A 13,263-nucleotide genomic window follows, 5' to 3' on the forward strand; every position below is an offset into this window, starting at 1 on the left:
GCATGACTGATTTCAAGCCAACAAGGATCTCCCTCATCCTAGCTGATCGCTCGACAAGGATACCTGAAGGGGTGCTGGAAGATGTTCCAATCAAGGTTGGAGACTGCATGATACCGACTGACTTTGTGGTTTTGGAGTATGGAGAGGAGCCTAAAGATCCTCTTATCCTTGGGAGACCTTTTCTAGCTACAGCAGGTGCTATCATCGATGTCAGGAAGGGCAGGATTGCTCTGAATGTTGGAGATCTGGTGATGAACTTTGACATGGACAAGCTGATGAAGAAGCCCACCATCGATGGTCAGACCTTCTATGTCGATACTCTCACAGAGTTTGCTGAGGAGTTTTTCCATGAGATGCTGCCTACAGACCCACTTGAGAGAGCTTTGACCACGTCTGCATCTGAAGCTGAACACTTGGACGAAATTTCAGCATCTTACTCGAAGATGTTGGACTCCAGCGAGCATGTGATGCAGCTGGCATCGCAGGTGGAACAGCTTGAGACTCCTGCGAAGGTGAAGCAGTTATCCGACTGGAGTGAGGAGAAAGCTCCTAAGATTGAGTTCAAACAACTCCCTGCAGGACTAAGGTACGCATTCCTGGGCTCTAATTCTACTTATCCAGTCATTATCGATTCTTCTTTGAACAATGCTGAGGTTACCTTACTACTGAGCAAGCTGCGCAAGCATCGCAAAGCTTTTGGCTATTCTCTTGATGATATTTCAGGTATCTCACCAGAATTGTGCATGCACCGAATCCACCTGGAGGATGAGTCGAAGTCGTCGATTGAGCACCAGCGCAGGTTGAACCCTAACCTGAAAGACGTCGTCAAAAAGGAGATCATGAAGTTGCTGGAAACTGGAATCATCTATCCAATTTCAGATAGTGCTTGGGTGAGTCCTGTGCACGTGGTTCCTAAGAAAGGAGGGGTTACTGTTGTGAAAAATGACAAGGATGAGTTGATTCCGACGCGCACAGTGACTGGACACAGGATGTGCATCGATTACAGGAAGCTGAATGCAGCGACCAGGAAAGATCACTTTCCATTGCCCTTTATTGATCAGATGCTGGAGAGACTTGCGAGCCATCCCTACTACTGCTTCCTCGATGGGTACTCAGGATTTTTCCAGATCCCTATCCACCCAGACGATCAGGAGAAGACCACCTTTACATGTCCATACGGCACTTTCGCATATCGCAGGATGCCCTTTGGACTCTGTAATGCTCCTGCGACATTTCAGAGATGCATGATGTCCATCTTCACTGACATGATTGAGGATTTCATGGAGGTCTTTATGGATGATTTCTCAGTTTACGGATCATCTTTTAAGGACTGTCTGGATAATCTCTGCAAGGTTTTGGCTCGCTGTGAAGAGAAACACTTGGTCCTTAACTGGGAAAAGTGTCACTTTATGGTCAGAGACGGGATTGTGCTTGGACACAAGGTTTCTGCAGCTGGTATCGAAGTGGACCGTGCGAAGATCGACGTCATGACGAGCTTGCCACCACCCGATTCTGTGAAATCGGTTAGAAGTTTTCTGGGTCATGCAGGGTTCTATCGTCGCTTCATCAAGGATTTCAGCAAGATTGCACGTCCTCTTACTGCTCTGCTCTGCAAAGATGCTAAGTTTGAGTTTACAGATGAGTGCCTTGCTGCGTTCGAACAGATCAAGCATGCCCTGATCAGCGCCCCCATTGTGCAGCCTCCTGACTGGAATTTGCCTTTTGAGGTGATGTGTGATGCTAGTGATTTTGCTGTTGGTGCTGTTCTAGGACAGAAGAAGGATAAAAAGCTTCATGCCATCTACTATGCCAGTCGAACTCTGGATGATGCTCAAAGGAATTATGCTACCACTGAGAAGGAGCTGTTGGCTGTGGTCTTTTCTTTTGAGAAATTTCGGCCATACCTTGTGGGATCGAAGGTGATTGTGCACACAGACCATTCTGCCCTCAAATACTTGATGCAGAAGAAGGATGCGAAGCCTAGGTTGCTGCGATGGGTGCTACTCCTTCAGGAATTCGATATTGAGGTCAAGGACAAGAAGGGGGTTGAGAATGGTGTGGCAGATCATCTCTCACGCATCAGGGTTGAAGACGACGTACCCATAGACGATTTCCTGCCAGAAGAGAATGTGTATTATGTGGAAACCAAGTCCCAGAGCAGTTTTGACGAAGAATTGCAGGTTTTTCGAGTTGGAGGAACGTTAGTGACGAGCGACACCACCACTAGTGTCGCGCGTCACCTTTCTCAGGCGAACACAGAGACCTCCCAAATTCGAAACAGACTTCCTGAGACCAGTTCAGCTGCTGTATCCGCTACCCAACGCCCTTGGTATGCCGATATTGCCAATTATCTCGCTGCAGAGGCTGAGCCTGAGAACTTTAAGGGCTATGCAAAGAAGAAGTTCCTGAGAGAGCTGCGAAGATACCACTGGGATGAGCCATATCTGTACAAGCACTGTTCTGATGGGATTTACAGAAGATGCATTGCAGAGTCAGAAGTTCCAGAAGTGCTGTTTCATTGTCATGGATCCGAATATGCTGGACACTTTGCAACATTCAAAACAGTGTCTAAGGTTCTTCAAGCAGGCTTCTGGTGGCCCACCATGTTTCGCGACGCACATGCATTCATCTCGCAGTGCGATGTTTGTCAGAGGAGAGGAAAGATCAGAAAACGACATGAGATGCCACAGAATTTCATCCTTGAGGTTGAGGTATTCGACTGCTGGGGTATCGATTTCATGGGTCCTTTTCCCTCTTCTTATGGGAACAAGTACATCCTGGTTGCTGTTGATTATGTCTCAAAGTGGGTCGAAGCCATTGCCAGTCCCACCAACGATTCTTCAGTGGTCCTTAAGATGTTCAAGACCATCATCTTTCCTCGATTTGGAGTGCCTCGAATTGTTATAAGTGATGGTGGTTCTCACTTTATTAACAGGATTTTCGAAAAACCTCTAAGGAAGCATGGAGTTCATCATCGAGTTGCAACTCCTTATCACCCTCAAACGAGTGGACAGGTCGAAGTCTCGAATCGTCAGATCAAAGAGATTTTGGAGAAGACAGTGGGTAAAACTCGAAAGGATTGGGCTGCGAAGTTGGACGATGCACTCTGGGCGTACAGGACAGCGTTCAAAACACCTCTAGGCACCACACCTTTCCACCTGCTCTATGGAAAGCCCTGTCACCTTCCAGTGGAGATCGAACACAAGGCAGCCTGGGCGATAAAATTGATGAATTTCGACATCAAGTCTGCTGCAGAGAGGAGACTGATACAACTGAATGAGTTGGACGAAATCAGGTACCATGCCTATGAGAATTCGAAGTTGTACAAAGAGAGGACCAAGGCATATCACGATTCCAAAATCCTCTCCAGGCAATTCGAACCGTATGATCAGGTACTTCTGTATAATTCTCGTTTGCAACTGTTTCCTGGTAAACTTCGTTCTCGATGGTCAGGTCCTTTCATAGTCATAGAGGTTCGCCTGTATGGTGCTATCGTCCTCCTCACACCAGACGGTAGCAGATCGTTCACCGTCAATGGACAAAGGGTGAAGCACTACTGGGCCAAAGCTGAGATTCCGGATGGACATATCGTGCCTCTGGATGGTGCACCTCCTGCCTGAATCGCCATCAAGTCAAGCTAATGACTTTAAACAAGCGCTTGGTGGAAGGCAATCCACTGGTGAGTCTGTAAATAAGTCTTTTGTTTCAGTGATTTTCGTTTTTTTTTTCGTGTTTTAGGTGAAGCAGAGGCTGGTGTCGAGCGACACTACCTTCGGTGTCGCTTGTCACTTGTTTTCTCTATTTAAAAAAAAATAAAAAATAAAAAATAAAAATAAAAAATAAAAAAATTAGGACCTAGCTTAACCGGAATTCCAGAACCGGAGGGGAATCGGAAGCGGATCGGGAACGAGGAATATACCATTCGCACTTTGCAAGCATCGCGCGTCACCATCCTTGGTATCGCCCGTCACTCACAAACAGGTAAGTTCTCTCTTTCCCACGTTTATTTAAAACCCTCACACCTTTTTCCTCCCTTCCTCCTCACCGCACTCGACACTTTCGCCATAACCACCCTCACCAAAACCGAAATTACTCATACCCTCACCGATTTGAGCAATTTCAAAGCCTAACCTCCTCCGATTTTCGCCCTCTATCTGTTTCTCTCATCGATTTGCCACTCCAACAAGGTACACACTTCGAATCACCACTTTTTTTTCGATTTCGGTGCCTCAGGTTTGTTTGTCGAAATTGCTCTTTTTGGGTTGATGCTTTGCTTGATTTCACCTATGGCAATCCATTTAGGGTAGATTTCGACCACCCCCATGCGCTTTAAACGGCTCATTTGGCTAGATTTGAGAATTTTGTTCTTCATGCCAATTGCACTTAAAAATTTGAGAGTATGAAATTTGTTGTGGTTTTAGGGAGATTTCTGTATGCATGTGTCGCTGGACTCCTCCTTGTCGCTGGTCCGACTTGCTGGAGAACATCACTTGTACTTACTTGTTCACTGACTTGAGATTCTTTTCTTTTGTTGGTTTGCTCTGTTTCCTCTTTTGCAGATGCCTCCACGCAAGCGACAATGCAGGGACGCCGCCTCCAGTTCGCAACCTCCAGTCGAAGTAACCTTCCAACTCGGAGACCACGTCGAGGTTTTGGATGGTGACCTGTGGCAACGTGCAACCGTGAAAGCTGTACTCGCACGATCTCGTTACTTGGTCAAATTCCTTGACTCCCAGGAGTTGCAGGTGTTCCCGACTTCCCATCTTCGCCCTGCTGCACCACCACGAGCCTCCGCCTCACCGCCACCATCGCCTCCTGCACTCCCTGATTCACCTGACGAGAGGATTAGGCGCCTTTGGCCTAAACGAGAGAATCTGCGCATTCCAACACGCAGGATCTGGGACGAGCCACCTCGAGCTGTTGCTGAGAGCGTTGAGTGTCTACACAGGCCAATTTCAGATGACTGGGATGATTACGACACTTTCTTCTACAACGCCTGGCTCAATGTGAAGATACTTCCCACCAGGTTTTTGGACATTCTGGATATGAGGCGTTTGGGTTTGGATTCTGAGCTCCTGCGTTTGTTGACGAAGCTTGGATTGGGATCTATGGCTACCAGACCCTACGATCTGTTTCCTGACCTTGTTCGTCAGTTCCTCGCCTCTGTTCGCATCTACTACACCAACGAACATGCTCCAAATGCGCAGGAGGGCACTCTGACTTTCATGATCCGCGGAGTTCGTTACAGGCTCCCCTTTCGCGACCTATGTGCCTTATATGGGTTTCGCAAGGATCTCCCGAGAGTCACCCTCCCTACTCAGATGTTCGATGTGCAGGATTTCTGGTCCCATTTTGGGAATGGGCGTTATGATTCGAAGACTACGTCCCAGACCGACGTGTGCCACCCTGTTCTGCGATGCCTTCTACGTGTCCTGGGCAACACTATTCAGTGCAAGTCGACCCCGGGTAAGATGCGTCTCTCTGAGTTGGCTCTTCTTTATGTTGGCATTGGTGATTTGACAGATGGTGAGCATTACCGGAGTTCCGCGCACGCTACTGATGTCAACATGGGAGCTGTTTTCGCTCATCACTTGGTTTCTTTGCAAGCCAAGCCTTTCTCTGGAGCAGGTACGACGCAGCGCACTGAGTCTGTTGGTAGCTTGCTGACCCCTATCTTCCAGTATTTTTGGATCAGCACGGAGAACAGCACCATTGTCACGACTCGCCGAGCTATTGATTTGGATCACCTACGCCACGCTTCCTGGATTAACCACAACAATCAGTGGTCTTTTCACTCTACAGCTGGTTCATACCGGATTCAGCTCCCTGATCGTGCACGCACTGACATAGGCACCACATGCGCCGCGCTTCGTTTCATGCCAGAGAGGAGAGTCTTGATTACTGTGTCTCGCGGTTCTTCTTCCAGAGCTCGTGCTTCCACTTCCGCGGACGACCAGATACCTCGCTCCGCCGACACCACAATACCTCTCCCTGATCTTCCCACTGAGCCAGAGGTTCCCATGGGAGGCTGCTGCTTTCCAGCGGTATGTCATTCAGAGTTTTCAGAGCATCTGGAGTGCCATCGCTACTATCTCTCGCTGCGGATGTGTTCGCCCTACTCGCCCGCGATCTCGCTCACCCACACCCTCTGATGATGCTACTACTGGCGATGAGGACTAGTTCCTTTTTCATTTTGGTTCTGTTTTCTTTTCTTGTGTTTTTCTTATCTTTTCTTTTCGTTTGCTTGAGTCTGTTGTGTCAGCTCCACCTGTTGTGAGACTTTGTTGGATTTATGCATCTATGGGTTGTATTGTTACTACTAACTTTTCTCTGAGTGATATGACAGTGCTAACATAGATGATCGCGACGATTGCTCTCTGCACTGTGGTGTCGAGCGACACCATCTTTGGTATCGCGCGTCACCACCCTTGCACTTTTGACCTAAGCTTGTTTTCATCTGAATCTGAGCTGTGTGTTGGTCGACATAACTGAGTAGTAAGATATTCTAACCCGTTGCATTCTTCCTTCTGACTTTCTCTTTTGTCACCAACTTCGGATTTGATAACACTGGGGACAGTGTTGTTCAAGTCTGGGGGAGGTAGTTGCTGACATTGTGTTTGTTTTTCTTAAGAGTCAGTTGTGTCAAAACGTTTTTGAGTCAAAAATTGTTGGAGATCATGATGCTTTTCCTGGAATTATTGTGCTGACCTTTCACCTAAGTGACCACTGCTGCAGATTCAGTCTAGATCCGACTAATGAAAAATCCAAAGGCTGACCAGTTGACTAGAGGCGTCCATGTTTCCAACAGAATCCACTAACCTGAGCTAAGTACTGAACTTCACTTTTAACTCGCTGATGTGACTAATGCCTTAGAGCTTGATTCCTCATTCGTACTTGATCAATGAAAGCCTGTGTGAAATTTAATGAAGTGATTTCTCTCCCTTGTGACGAGCTAAGAAAGAAAAAGGGAAAAAAGATTGAGATGATTTTCGTTTAGGAGTGAAGGGCTAGGAATGTTTCCAATGATCCCATTATTTCACTTCTAAGTTGGAATGATCACACAAAGGAAGGAAGTGAGGGGTAGGAATGTTTCCCATGACCCCACTATTCGCTGAAAACCTTTGATACAAGGTAAGGGGACAACTCGGGGACTTGGTGGCAAACACCATCAGTACTCGCAGCTTTATCCTTATCGAGTATGCGCCATAAGAAAAAGAGAAGAAAAGAGATGATGAATGTGCGAAAAGAATAAGTCTGGGGGAGAGAAAAGTACCAAAGTGTGTATGGCTGATTTGCTTGAGTATAGTACGGGAAAGAATCTAGAAGGTTCTGGGCATTGGAATCATCAGTGAGATCCAGCGATGAGGGTTTATGGACAATGTTGTGAAATTTTGGACTTAATCTGGAAAGCTGTGAATGTCTGCGGAGAAGTACATGGTGGTTCGATTTGGAATGATGAAGCAGTAGTTAAGTTGCAGGGTGAACGGTCAAAGCGATGTTCCAATGAAAGGTTGAGTCTCTGTGTTTTCAAACTTCTTTCTCTTGTTTGGTGTTCTGTTTGCTTGAGGGCAAGCAAATGCTAAGTCTGGGGGAGTTGATATATCATGGTTTTTATGGTTTTTAACCATGGTATATGTCTTATTTATAGAGTCTTTTTAGTGTCTTTCGAGTCTTTTGGAGTCTTTTCAGGTCATAGGTACGTTTGGAGCTTAACTGGAGACTTTGGAGCACTTTGGAGCTTAATCAGGATCAAATTCGTCAAGTATGGATTTTGTGCTTTAGTGATGCTCGACACCATGAAGAGTGACGCGCGACACTTGTTAGAGAAATAAGGAAAAGGCGATTTTGTTTCCTATTTGAAGAAGGAGTTGGGCCCAAACGTTTTCAAGGAAGCCCAAAACGTGTCTTAGAGATATATATAGGATTTTTATTCCCTTTTTACGTACACCTTAGATTTTTGAGAGAGAGATACTCTGAGTTTTCGGCTTTTGCGATTTCTGAGCTTGGGGAGACAAGTCTGTACTCTGTTCGTTTAGAGAGAAGATTTCGAGCCCCTTTATCTATTTCGATTTATTCTATTGCTTTCTATTCATCATGTTTGTTGTTTCAATAACCATGTCTGAGTAGATCACTTGTTAGGTTTAGGGTTTAATTAGGGTTTTCTTTGAATGTTTGATTAACTTGCTAGTTAGGGTTCATATCTATTTGTTCTTCACCTTAGGTTGTTCTTAAAGCTAATTCTGGACTGATCACCTAGAACTTAGATCTTAGGTTGCTTAATTGACACGGAAGTGTAATTGAATAACTGGAAAGAACCTGAGTTGAGCAAAGTAACTATTCGCAAAGGAATTTGGTTTAGGAGCTTTGTGAACAAATCGAACTTGTGCATTAAGGCTGGTTTAAATCTGTAGGATTTACAAAGGAATTTGGAATTCTAGGATTTTAACTTAGATAATTCTCACAACGGAAGTTGGTTAATTATAGTTCTGTGTTTCGAGTTCAAGAACTGTGCTTCAACTGAACCCTGACTTGTTAAGTTGATTTGCATTCATTGATCTCCTGAGAATCACCCTAGGCCTATCCTTTATCACATCGAATTTACAATTGTCTTCATCGCTGTTCTATTTACTTTTGTCGCAATACTATTTATTTCGCATATCTTGGCTTAGCGTAACTCTATCTTCATAAGGTTTATTGAGTGATCTCTTGTCTCTGTGGTTCGACCCCTAGATACTACAACTGCACATCTGTGCTCTTGCAGAGTAGCTTAGGGATTAAACTTTGAGCATATCAGGAAATAGATTCTATATTTCCAACAAGGCGAAGCGACGGATTATAGGCGGTTTTCCCAGCAAGGATCAGTTTTGGACTGAATGCTTCTTCTACGTCTTGGTGAACGAGGCGTCGGTCGGCGAGGATTACGTTCAAAGAACCAAGACCGCTTGGGGATCACTTGGTTGCCGACCCGAAGCTTTGCCTCGGCTCGGAACTGTTTTTTGGTATCCTCTTCCCTTACTGAATTTTTCCTTTCTTTTTTGCTTTGTTTTGCAGTTCGGAGCTTTCTTCCCCCGATTCCAGACGACCTCTTCACTGTTCGAGACTCTTGATATGTTCATAATTTGCATCATTTAGGTTGCATAATTCATTCTAAATCATGTTTTATTCCATGCATTTTAGGTCCTTAGGGTTTGTTTTAGAACTTAGGAGATGCATTAGGTCCCAATGAGTCTTTGCATGTTTTGAGTGTTTATCAGGTGCATTTGGAGCTGAAAAGATGAATCCAGGAGGTGGAATGGTGATCAAAGCTTGAAAAGTGGCAAAATTGGATCTTTGGAGGTTATCGGCCATTCTCGCTGACCAGGAAGGTTTTCTCGGCCATTCTCGCGCACCAGGAAGGGTTTTACCGGCCATTTTCATGTACCGCGAGTAGACCTTATCGGCCAAAACGTGTACCGCGAGTAGACCTTATCGGCCAAAATCTCCGGGTGTAGACACGTTTCCGAAATCGCCTGTCCGGGGAACCTTCCGGTCCGATTCAGATGGCGGGTGCTTCATAGAAGTTGGCGAGGATTAGAGCACGGTTTCATAGCAAGTGGAATCACGGAATTCGGACACGTGAGCAGAGCGTTAAGCTCGTCGGAAGAAATCCCTGTCTCGCTGCTGTTTTGGACCAAGCCGATGAGCTCTGAAGAATGCGAAGGACGGTGTACTTCCAGGCCGATTCAGTTTCCGGGGCCTTCATGAGAATCCGAGACAATTGAGTCTTCTTTCCATAACGTCCAATATCATTCAATTAGGAGCTATGAGCAGGAAGATACGGTCTCCGGAATGGACACATGTCTAGACGCCTCTCTCTGTTCGTGTAAATGCACTGCACAGATGTGCCCTCCAGGAATCCTTCCACTTCCCAAGAACCGAAGCTTCCTTCACCAAAGTTGGAGATAAATGAGTCCTCTGTCTTCTGCAACCGGAATCACTCAATTCGGACAAGGTTCGTGGAAGTTACACTCTCCGGAATGCGAAGTGGTCCAAGCTGCTCTGAATGCTGTGAGATGGTCTTGCGGCTTGGTTAACCCGCAGGCCTGAAGATGAATGCCTGAAATCTGATGCTGCGAGTTGAGAAGTGCGGGTAAGCTATCACTGGATGAGGTCTGAAGCTCCCGAGCAAGAGAAATGCTAAGTCCACAATCGTGCGACTTAGGCATGCGAGTTGGCCGCACCTGGAACCAAGCCGCACGATCACTCGCAATTTACTCCGACTTGAGCCTGCGACCTGAGTGCAATGGAGACAAACCCGCAGAGTTTTTTCACTCCCAGAAACTGCCTTGGTCCTGCGAGTTGAAGAAGAAGAGGATTAAGCCGCAGCAAGACTCGCAAATCACTCCTACATGGGCATGCGGCTAAGACAAGACGATCTAAGCCTCACAAGACAGGTTCTTCATCTACTGCGACTTGGGCATGCTACCTGGGACATACTGGAACAACCCGCAGTAATTCCCACTTTATCCATTAAAGCCGGGTCAGGACCCGGTTTGTTCCGGGCTGACCCGGTTCGTTTTTAGAGAAGTATAAATACTTTTTAGGGTTTTTTTTTTAGAGGACTAAGCTTTATTCTTTTTGTCTCTTGCCTCTTTTGTGAAAAAGACTCCACCAAGAAGAGAAATATCGATTTTTGGGGCTTTTAATCAAGAGAGTTGAAGAGATCTTTGAGTTTTAAAAGCTGCTTCCTTCTTAATCTATCATCTCCATCTCCATTTCTCATCATTAATCATGCTAATCTTCTCAACTTGCAAAGGTTTAAGAGAGATTAGTATGATTAGTGAGTAGTCACCTTAATGAGGTTCTAGATGTGTAGGTTAGGGTGCTAAAGTGTTAAATTAGGAGTGCTTAGGACTAGATTCATTGATTCATCTCTCTAAACAGCTGTTCTCTATGCTAGATCCTTGCATATCACTTGAGATCTAGATTCTGGGAATCTCATGCACCAAAAGTGTTTGATGAAATTCCTGAAAGAGCTGTATTAGAGGTTTAAGCATTTTCTGCATGATGATGTATTGTTATTTGCTTGAATGATCATTTAGAGCTGTTTATTAATGCATATTGATTCATATTTCACAAATGAGAATTTGGTTTGAAAATGGATTAGTATAGGGGTTAATACCTTCATGAGAGGATTAACCTAGATTAGAGTTCTTAATCATTTGAATCTCATCATTGTCATTAGCATTTCTAGTTTAGCACCAAAGCACCCTAACCAACTATCATGTCTAGAATCTCATGCCTCCATCATATCATATTCACATCATTTGTCATTGTTTAGTTCTTGTTTAATCATTTCATTAGTCTTTAATCCTGTTTTAGTTTGTAGTTGTCTTTAGATAATCAAAACCACTCTTGTTTGCTTGAATTAAGAACTTGATCACATAGTTTAGTGTCTAACACCACATCTGGATTGATAAACCTCTTTGTGCTACTTTGACAAGGGGATTGATAGTCCTGAGACCCTAAAAAGTCTTGTCTATCAATTGGCGCCGTTGCTAAATTTTGTTTAGCATTAAGCTCTGATCTGTTCTTGAGATCAAGTGCTTACTTTCTTGTTATTACTGATTACTTTCAAGTTCTGTTTGTGATTTCAGGTGTATGAACACCAGGTCTACATCAAGAAGCTGTGGTCCACCTTTCCCTCTCAACGACAATATCAATCTTCTGGTACCAAGGAGGAGAAGGGACAGACGTGGTAGACAAATTGATCAGACTGAGATGGCAGAACAAGGAGATCACGTGGTAGATATAGAACAACCGGTTCAGGAGCAACAGGCTCAGGGTAATGGAGCTGGTAATGGAGTTGGTCAAGGGCTTCATCAGGCCAATGTTCAGAAAAGACAACAGGTGCACCACCAACCCCACCCTTTCCAACAACAGCAAAGGAGATATGAGCAACCCCAAGTCTATGTTGGAGAGAATGACAGGGCCAATACTCATCAATATGGAGCTGGTATTCAGGCACCACCTGTGCAAAACAACAACTTTGAAGTGAAAGCATCATTGCTGAATATGGTCCAGAACTCAAAGTTCCATGGGCTAGCAATGGAAGACCCCTTGGAACACTTGGATCAGTTTGATAAGGTGTGTGATCTGACAAAGATAAATGGAGTTTCTGAAGACAGCTTTAAGCTAAGGCTATTTCCATTCAGTCTTGGTGACAAAGCTCATCAATGGGAGAAGAATCTTCCAAGAGACTCCATTCAAACCTGGGAGCAATGCAAGCAAGCCTTCTTATCTAAGTTCTTCTCAACCTCAAGAACTGCAAAACTGAGAAACCAAATCTCTAGCTTCACTCAGCACAGCAATGAAAGTTTTGGTGAAGCATATGAGAGATTCAGGAGCTACACAAACCAATGCCCACACCATGGGTTTAGTGAGGCTTCTTTTCTCAGCACACTTTATAGAGGAGCTCTTCCCAAGATTAGAAACCAGCTGGATACTGCTTCCAATGGGAACTTTCTGGGTAAAGAGATACATGCTGCTTTAGAGCTAGTGGAGAACTTAGCATTGAGCAATGATACTTATGGTGAAGACTATGACAGATCAAATAGGTCTGAAGGTTCAAGCTCAGAACAGAGGCTCACCAGAGAAGTTAAGGAGTTGAGAAGTGAATTAGACAAGTTGAAATTGGTAACTCACAAGCCATTGCATTTTGTTGGAGAGCATGAGGAACCATCTCAAATCTTTGAGAACATAAGTGAAGAGGGTCTCACCCAAGAGGAGCTTAACTACATTGGGAATCAGAGGTTCCAGAGATATCAGTATGGTAATGCCAATCCAAACCTTTCTTACAGGAACACCAATGTAGCTAACCCACAAGACCAGGTGTATCCCAATTCTCAAGCTCCACAGAACTTTGTTCCCAAAAACAACTTTCAAGGATCTTTTCAACCAAAGAATCAGTTTGCTCAGAATCAAGGTTTTGGTCAGCAACAGCAACCATTTCAAGGTCCTAGTTTCAGTTCACAGCAGCAAAAGGCACCACCAGGGTTTGGTCCTCCACAGTTCCAACAGCAAGCGCCTGTTCAACAACAATATCAGCCACCAACGGTTCAACAACAGCCACAGATGGGTACAGATATGGTTGGTATTCTGCAACAACTACTTCAGGGTCAACAGATCTTTGCAAGCCAGAATGCAGCTATGCAGCAGGAAATTAAGGAACTGAAGCAAAACCAGGCATCAAGCTCAAGGAACCAAGGTCACCTACCTGGAAAA

The 13,263-nt window shown here is 44.9% G+C and overlaps 1 non-coding gene across 1 annotated transcript; it reads right to left on the bottom strand.

Moving 5' to 3' along the window:
- Nucleotides 1-12,309: 12,309 nt before the first annotated feature.
- On the bottom strand, nt 12,310-12,416 carry LOC112089377. Its single transcript, XR_002901015.1, has one exon. It is a non-coding gene; the product is annotated as a small nucleolar RNA R71 (small nucleolar RNA).
- Nucleotides 12,417-13,263: the final 847 nt, after the last annotated feature.

The sequence above is a fragment of the Eutrema salsugineum genome, unplaced genomic scaffold (assembly GCF_000478725.1).
Source record: "Eutrema salsugineum unplaced genomic scaffold, Eutsalg1_0 scaffold_12, whole genome shotgun sequence".
In the NCBI taxonomy this organism is placed as follows: Eukaryota; Viridiplantae; Streptophyta; class Magnoliopsida; order Brassicales; family Brassicaceae; genus Eutrema; species Eutrema salsugineum.